General features: G+C 45.0%; 1 non-coding gene across 1 annotated transcript; it reads left to right on the top strand.

Moving 5' to 3' along the window:
• The first annotated feature begins 345 nt into the window (after window positions 1-345).
• Window positions 346-452, top strand: LOC121143822. Its single transcript, XR_005881138.1, has one exon. It is a non-coding gene; the product is annotated as a U6 spliceosomal RNA (small nuclear RNA).
• The last annotated feature ends 8,846 nt before the right edge of the window (window positions 453-9,298 follow it).

Below are 9,298 nucleotides of genomic sequence, written 5' to 3'. Positions count from 1 at the left end.
ACTCTCTAAAGAGCCTCCCCAAACACACGTACTCGCTGGTGCACAGACCAGTGTGATTGATGACTGAGGGAACACAGATAACAAAAGACAGCATTTAGCCATTCAGCAAATGTGTACAGACCTCCAGCATGCCAAACTCTGAGCCAAAGTCCCAGGGCAAGAAGGCAGTGGGAAAGGGTGATGGTGACCTACAGTGCCTTGGAGCTGCACATCCAGGGAAAGGCTGGGGATGTGGCTTCATGGTGGAGCACTTGTCTAGCTAGTGCAGAGGCCTGGATTTGATTCTCAGCACTGCCTTCCTCCCCTTCCTGCCAATTCTTTTTCTTTTTTTAAGAAATGAGGTCAGTGCTCGCTTCGGCAGCACATATACTAAAATTGGAACGATACAGAGAAGATTAGCATGGCCCCTGCGCAAGGATGACACGCAAATTCGTGAAGCGTTCCATATTTTTTAAATGCAAATCAAAGCAACTCTGAGATACCATCTCACTCCTGTCAGAATGGCTAAAATCAAAAACACCAATGACAATTTATGCTGGAGAGGATGTGGTGAAAGGGGGACACTCCTCCATTGCTGGTGGGAGTGCCAACTGGTTCAGCCACTTTGGAAAGCAGTATGGAGATTCCTCAGAAAAATGGGAATAAACCTACCACAAGACCCAGCAACTGCACTCTTAGGCATATATCCAAAAGATGCCCATTCATATAACAAAGATGTCTGTTCCACTATGTTCATAGCAGCTTTATTTGTAATAGCCAGAACTTGGAAGCAACCTAGATGTCCCTCACCCGAAGAATGGATAGAGAAAATGTGGTACATCTACACAATGGAGTACTATTCAGCAGAAAAAAATAATGGAATCATGAGATTCGCAGGCAAATGGATGACACTAGAAGAAACCATCCTGAGTGAGGTAACCCAGTCACAAAAAGAGAAACATGGCATGTACTCTCTCATATATGGATTTTAGACATAGATCTGGGGAGTGCCAGCCTACAATCCTATTGACAGAGAGTCTGGGAAACAGAAACTTCATTTACTGGCTGGTTAAGTACTGAGCTGAACTCAAGAAAGCCAGTATCAGAGAGGGAGGACTGATGATCAAAGGGATTAAGACTGGGCTGGTTGAACCCCAGAAACAGCTGACCAGACAAATGTTAACTCTTGAATCCCAGGCATCAGCCTGGGAATCCAGCATGGGACTGATCAAGACCCCTGAATCTGGGTGTCAGTGAGGAGGCCTAGGTAATCTATTGAGCCTTGGACAGCAGATCAGTACCCATCCCAAGTATACACACGGTCTCTGGACTCCCATAGAACAATGTGAGGTGCACTCTCACCCTGAACTCTTGGGGAAGGGTCTAGGCCCTGCCCTATATGAAATGACAGACTATGGACACCCCCATGGAGGGCCTCACCCTCCCTGGGGGAATGAGGGGATAACGGGGGGGGGGATGGGGGGAGGGCACGGGAGGAGGGGAGGGAAAGGGAGAGGGACCTCGTACTGACTTGTGAAGCAACCTTGTTTCTTATCTAAATTTAAAATGGAAAATAAAAAAATATTAATAAAAAAAAAAAGAAATGAGGTCAAAGAGTGAAGGCTCTATGTCTTCCAGTGCTGGCGATGGGGGAGGAAAACTGTAGTGCCTGTTAGGATGCCAAACAAGACATTGTTCAAGCCATGCCCATCCACACCCTCTTTACCTCCTTCTGCACAGTTGCTTCTGGGATCCCCGCCTCTATAGCAACAGGAGAAACACCCGATGGTCCATGGTTGGGTAAGTAGATTCCACAGGGGCACAGATTCCTGAAGAGTAACAGGTGTCATTTTCACTTTCCTAAGGAAACTTACATGCCTCAGGCTGCAAATTCCCTGGGTCACCAGAGGGCAACTAGTGGTGACACATCCCCTGCAACTCATAGATCAGCATAGCTCACCAGGAGCCAGCCCTGTCCCTCCCTTCCTCCACATCCTCAGGGTCAAACACCCTACTCCTGACCTTCTCACCTCCTCCTGATGCCCAGGAATCAAGACAGCTTGGCTACGTGAAACCTCCCCCTTCCTCTGAGACCTGTAAGAAGGGACTCCTCCAACACTCTGTCATGTGGGTCTGAAGAGCCCCCACCATGCTGTCTACATATTTATGTATGGTGGGACCTGCCATGTGACTTTCAGTCCTCATAAAAAAAGTCTTTCCCGAAAGAAAATTGGCTTCAGTGACTCCCTTAGATCCAAATCTGAGACCTTTCAGTGTCCCCAAGAGAGGACTCAAGGGAGGGAGTGCACTTGGAGGTGAGATTTGCAGGCGGTCTGCTGAACTTCAGATGCCAGATCGAAACAAATCTATGCTCACAAATGTTCCAAACGCTGACTGGGATCTCAAAGGGAGTAGGCTGGGGGGAATGTGAACTTGAGAATTAATAAATAATGTTGGCAGTTGGAGATAGACTACTCTGCCAAGATCAATACACAGAGCAAAGTTTGGAGACAAGAACCAAACTCTGGGAACACCCCAGAGGTGGACACCCCTGTATAGAAGAAATGGCCACTGGAGGCCAAAGGAGAGACCAGCTCGGAAGAATGAAGGGGATAAGAGATGGTGCAGTGCCAAAGGCTTGGCGAGGGACGCGGAAAAAGAATACTGGGGGAGTTTAATCAGTTGGCCTGAGATGAGTTTTGTGATTCAAAGAGCATCATTGGAGCAGAAGGATGAGGGTGAATGACAGAGTATAGGGCAGTTGGGGAGGAAACGGGTGAGGAGGAGCATCGTGTTAAATACACCTCACATGGAGAATTTGGCAGGGAAAGAGAGGAGTAATGTCAGCTAATGGAATAAAATACTGAGCAAAATCATTTTTACTGATAACACAACCTGGCTCAAATGTAAATACATTTAATATGACAGCTCTTTGGTTTGAAGCAGAACCATTTAAAGCTAAACTGACTAAAATGGGCCCCTCAGAGTTGCTTCACCCCAGTCCCAAGAGAGCAGTTTCTCTGCTCTGTATTTCACACTCAACTCAGTTTAGTCAGGCAGATTCTTCATATAACTGGGATTTTTTAAATGAAATGAGCTATTAATGCTCCAAATGCAATTTTTCTTAGGGTCATGTTTACATTCTTGTGACCCCAAATGCTAGGCCAATAAACACAGCGACAGAACCCATCATTCATCGTTATCAGAAAAAGAAAGAAAAGAAAAAAAAAGATAGAGACATGAAAGGCTCAAAGAATTTTGATGTTTGGGCAAGAGAAAAATGACTCTTTTTTTGTGTTCTTATTTTAATTTGCACTGCCGCCATAATTTAGGTGGATGAAGAACAGGCCTGACAAAGTAAATCAGGATCCCTAAGTCCAGGGCTGTTTCCCAGAGTGTCTGGAGGGCAGGCATTAAGGGTGTCTACAGAAGTGGAACTGGGCCAAAGCTGGGCTTGCGGAGACCGTGGGAGTGGGTGTGATCTGATGAAAGAGACTGCTGAATTCCACACCACAATCCATTAATTTGAGACTTATAAAAATGCAGGCTTCCTAGAGGGCCCATTGCATCCTGACCCTTGGTTTCATTCCAGCCCAGAAACTAAAGCAGAGGGCAAATCAGAAACAGAGAAACAGTGAACTTCCAATACAGACCTAGGATGACAGGCGGGGACACTGAAGTCATTCTGGCTTGGAAAAGAGGAAGTGGGTGATGAAGGAACTGAGAATTTTTTTCTGGTAAGAACAAAACAAGAAGCACGTTTGTAACTCCCACCCCAGGCTCAGCTTGAGAACAAGGATGCTTCCACCAGATTCTCTGGAAAGCAATAAACTGCCACCTGTAGGTTAAGCTCACTCTCCTCCCAGTGTGGTTTCTGGGTAGAGCTTCCTTCCTTTAGTCTCAGCTGCCTCCAATTGGATTGGGCAGTCTCCTTCTTCTTGCTCAACGCAAAGACCCAGAGTGTTGGGGTGTGTGCACCATGAACAAAAATCCTACTTGCCTGCAGAGTCTTGTGGTCTTACTTGAACACTGTCTTCCCACCTGGCACTGGGAGACCTTAAAGTGACTTCCAACACAGATACTCCTGGAACTCTCTTTTGTACAAAAATTAACCCATAATAATGTAAGCCTCTGAGAACTATCTCCCACTCTCTCTTTTTAAAAATTTGGCTTTAATTTTATTCATGTGTCTCTGTGTAAGAGTGTATGCCATGTGTGTACAGGTGCTTGCAGAGGCCAGAAGAGGGCAGCAGATCCCATATACCTGGAGTTACAAGCTAGGAACCACCTGATAAGGGTCCTGGGAAGGCTCAGGTCTTCTGGAAGAATAGGAAACTCTGAGCCATCTCTTTAGCCCTTCTCACTTCCCATCTCACCTTACCTCTTCTTTTCACTTTCTAAGCAAAAGAAATAAGTAACCAAAAAATTTCCTGAGACCTGATATATGGATCTTCTGGTCAAACTCATCTTCTCTAGACTTGGATTGTTTCACCAATTAACAAACTAATAGTAACAAATCTAGGTTGGGAAGTAGAGAAAGAAGGATCATGAGTTTAAGGCCAGCCTCAGCTGCATATTGAGTTAGAGGTCAGCCTGTGCTAAATGTGACTCAGCTGCAAAAAAACAAAACAAAACAAAAAACCAAAACTAATCAAACAATAGATGGATAATACATAGTAAATGGATAATGAATAATAGATGGATGGGTAGATAGAGTCACTGATCCATAGATAGATAGATAGATAGATAGATAGATAGATGATAGATAGATAGATAGATAGATTGATGGTTGGATAGATGATCGATGGATAAACAGGTGACGGACAGATGGTAGATGGTAACTGGATGGTAACAGATGTTTGATGGTTGGGTGATAATGACTAGACAGATAGATGGTGGACAGATGGATGAGTGAGTGGTGGTTTAGTGAATGAAGAGCCCAGAAACCTATCTGCTATGTACATTTATAGTACATATCCTTGGCATGAATTGTTCACACTTGTTTAAAAAAATAAATGGAGAACTCATCCATTAGGAGAACAGCAACCTCCAAGCCTTTTGTATCTACTTAAACCTTTGCAAAACAGAAGCAAGGAAGTTGTGCTTCTTCCAGATGAACTCATCTAAAAAGAGCTAGCTCTTACATTTCATAAGAGCCACAGCCATTGCTCCAACAAACCAGGTTTGGTCACTCCATCCTCCAAAAGTCAATCAAAGCCACAAGATTAATAGTGAAATGCAGAGAAGGAGGACAGTTGTTCAATGTAGCCATGCTGAAAATAGGGACAAAGGCTCAGTGACCCTTCCAGTCTCTCTTTAGAATCCTGACATGAAGTTGAGTGGGCCAGAGTTATGCAGTGCTAGGCAGTTCCTGCCAAGGTGTGGTCCCACACTCCACTGTCTCTTCTGTACTGTGGTCTGATAAGATGCAAACTTTGTGGAGAAAAGTTTCTCCTCTGGCTGGTCCACACTTTAGGCTTTCTCCTTTCCCAGGAGGAGATTCCAGGAAGTGGCTTAGGAAGTGGGTAGGAGAGATGGAGGAATCCAGTTTCTTGGAATCCATTGTTTCAGCTCATTACAACGATGTGACTTTTAAAGATTATATGAACGCCCCTTCAATTTTGCTGTCAGGATGAGACAGCTGTAGATCAGTGTGACCCATGGCATCAACATAGCAGCCACACACCCCAAAAGCAGACACACATCTTTGAGCATTTGATATTTTCTTGAATAAAATAAAGCTGTTGTGTTCATTGCCTGTGGAAGACATCTAGAAGCTGCTCAGATAGGGGTTCAAAAGGAAATTCCATGGATCTAGAAGACCCTGATTGACATGGTCTACCCCACCACAGGGGACATCATCTCCTAGCTAACCTAAGGTAAAGTTTTCAAGTTTGGTAGATTTGTGGCTTTTTTCTGGTTTTGTTCAGTTTTATTTAGCTTTTTAATTGATGGGCTTAATTAATGTCACTCATACTTTCTCTTTGGTACAGAGTTCAAATATACCTATGTGAGTTTAATTCTTTCCTTTTTTTGTTTTGTGTTATTTTTGATTGACAAGGTCTTGCTCGGTAGCTGGGACTGATCTTGAAACCATCGTCCTCATTGAAGGGATTCCAGGCATGTGCTTTTGTGCTCAGCTTGGGAGTTCAAACCATGGAGTCCACATGATAGAAAGAGTACTGATTCCTGCAAGTTCTCTTTTCTGACAAGGTGCTTATTGCAAACACACACACACACACACACACACACACACACACACACACAGTAAATATTTTAAATGGAAAATAATGACAAAATTATTTATTCTCATAAGAAAGTCATGGAGAAAGCCAGGCATATAGTAGCACACATTTTTAATCTGAGAAGTTGAGTGGTTAAGGCAGGAGGATCTCTGTGAGTTCAGGGCCAGCCAGCCTGGTCTCCACAGAGAGCCCTAGGCTAGCCAAGACTGCATAGAGAGACCCTGTCTCAAAAAAAAAGGAAGAAAGGAAAGGAAGGAAGGAAGGAAGGAAGGGAGGGAGGAAAGAAGGAAGGAAGGAAGGAAGGAAGGAAGGAAGGAAGGAAGGAAGGAAGGAAGAATAAGCCATGATGACTGGAGTTGGTTGTAGCATACTTACCATACCCCTAGTCTTTGGGTTGACCTGGAAACTCTAAGTCCATATTCCTACAACAGGCATGTAGGCGGATGCCTCATGGTACTATGAGAATATTGATCCTGTGCCATTGATGGCCTTTTCTCCATTTGAGGGTTTTGTTGGTGGTGGTGGTTCTTTTTCTTTTTTCTCTTTGAATAAGATACAACGGGAAAGAAATGGGTGAGGATGAAGTTGCTTCCACCAGAGTGCAGACCCTCAAAGAATCACTTCAGCAGTCCTTTCTCCTTGTCGATCAAACTGTCTCAGAGATACTGTATGAAGCTCCAGGGCAAGGATTCCAGAAAGTACTCGGCTTTGCTTCCAGGAGGCTTTTTCAGGCACCAGTGTCCTGGCCCCATAAAGCTCATTCTGACTGTTTAAAGGACTGGTTCAGCATTCAGATGCCAGCCTGATGACCTCTGACCCTGGGACCTCTTCCATCCAAAGGCTCTTTGTCCTGACAACCCCGCCCCTCCTATACAGCCTCTTGCCACTTTCCTGTGTTTACTGATAATAGCTCCTTCACAGAGAGAACATTAGCTTCTACTCTCTCCTGCTCCAGCTAAGACAGCACAAGGCTCAGGACTCATTAGGAAGGAAGGCTGGGTCAAGAGAAGAAAATACCAGTAGGGACAAGATTTCTGAGGGACATCCCTGCGAAAGGGACAGTAGGCCTATCAGTCACAGTTTATTCTTCCCAGTTAGATTAGGATTCATGACATCAAAGAACAGAACTGAGACCAATGATCAGAAATTTGCGGAGGTCGGAGAGGTTCTGACTTGTCCAGGGCACTGCCTCTGTCAGGAATAGAGAACAGGCCTGTGACTTTCTCTAGGTCAGAACGTGTATTAGACAAAAGCTTGGCTTCAAGGATGGCAGCTTGTCACCTCAGTGACCAGCCTGAGGCAAAGGCCGATTGGCTAATTAAAAACAGCAGTGATGGGGAGGGGTTGGGACGTTGCAGGTTCAGAGCCTGATTACGATTTATCTTGGGCTATCTTTTGCCCCCTTAGTACCTATTCTTGGCCCACTTCTGTGTCAGATCTAATAACCCGTGACTAAAGAGATAAAAATGATCTTTTGGAATATATTAACAGCACACCGGCAGCTTCCACCAACCAAAAAGCCAAGAATGTGGCCGGATAGCCCCTGAGGTCTAGATCTGAGCTGTCTCCATTATGCTGTAACCTGCCTCTCTGATGTTTCTGCCAATGTATTTAAAGCATCTTGATTTATAAACCTTGATAAAATTGTGCCCATGCAGGAACACAGAATTTGAAACAACCTAATCTATATTCCCAGACCATATCACTCATATGTGACTCTAGAATAAATTATCTCTTACCCCCTTTGAGGTAAGAGTTGTGTTTTAGCTTAGATCATTCTAGTCTTCATACTGATATTAACTCTCATGTCACTCAGTGCACAATAGGTTTATCTATATGCGCTTATAGGCGACTTATAGAATGAATACAAGCTAAAGAGGCAACTGTGGAATTCAAGAGGCTTCAGGAACCAGTTGAGAGAAATGCAGGTGGAGTCTGAAGGGTTAACAGCCCAAACCAGCAGGGGAGAAGCCACTATCTGCTCCCAGGCTAGCAAATAGAGAAAGTAGGCAGCTGCTGGGGAGGAACCAGGGCTGAGCAGGGCTGATGCAGCTGAGAAAACAGGTGGGCCACAGGCAGATAGCCACTGAGTAGGTCATGTCAACAGCAGGGAACCAAGCTGAATTGAAGCTCCAGGAGCAATGGAAGTTGCCTGCCTGTTTTGCCCTTGATGCACACAGGATGCCAGATGACAAGTTTATTGGCATCAGAGTGCTGGGTGGTCACCACTTTGTGGGGGCCAGGTGAAGGTGTTATATCTTTTCCTTTCCTTGGTCTGGTATGTCCAAAAGCTTCTTGGGCCTTGCACTGGCTGGTGTTGTGTGTCAACTTGATACAAGCTAGACTCATCAGAGAGGAAGGAGCCTCAGTTGAGGAAATGCCCCCATGAGATCCATCTGTAAGACATTTTCTGAATTATTGATCTATAGAGGAGGACCTAGGGCCATGGTGGGTGGGGTCATCCCTGGGCTGGAGGTCCTGGGTTCTAAAAGAAAGCACGCTGAGCAAGCCATGAGGAACAAGTCAGGAAGCAGTACTCCTCCATGGCCTCTGCATCAGCTCCTGTCTCTGGGGGCTCCTGCCCTGCCTGAGTTCCTGTCCTGACTTTCTTTGGTCCTGAGCAGTGAGGTGGCAATATAAGCTTAATAAACCCATTCCTTCCTAACTTGCTTTTTGGTCATGGTGTTTCATCACAGCATTAGAAGCCCTAAGACAGGCCTGGGTTCCTTGATGTGATTTTAGTATTCTCAATTGCTCCCCCAGTCTCATCTTAGACTTATTCCCAGGAATAAGTCATTAAATGAGCTGCACAGATGCTGCCAGACAGATGTTTACTTGTTCATCATGGAACACGATCATTCCCCACCTTCCCAATGGTGTCAGAAGAAGCTGCTGATAGAATGGGGTCTCTGCAATATGGCGCAGTGTGAAAGACCACTGCCTGTGCACTATGAACTAACACCATGAACCCTAATTTAACTGTGATCTCAATAGGAAAACCCTTCTTATTGACCCCAGAATGGACTGCCTTGAGAGGGGGGAGTTCTATGGCATTATAGTGAGCAGCCAGAGCT

Source organism: Mesocricetus auratus, unplaced genomic scaffold (assembly GCF_017639785.1).
Source record: "Mesocricetus auratus isolate SY011 unplaced genomic scaffold, BCM_Maur_2.0 Super-Scaffold_100013, whole genome shotgun sequence".
In the NCBI taxonomy this organism is placed as follows: domain Eukaryota; kingdom Metazoa; phylum Chordata; class Mammalia; order Rodentia; family Cricetidae; genus Mesocricetus; species Mesocricetus auratus.
The sequence above is the reverse complement of the archived record's forward strand: the minus strand, read 5'-3'. Positions and strand labels throughout refer to the sequence as shown.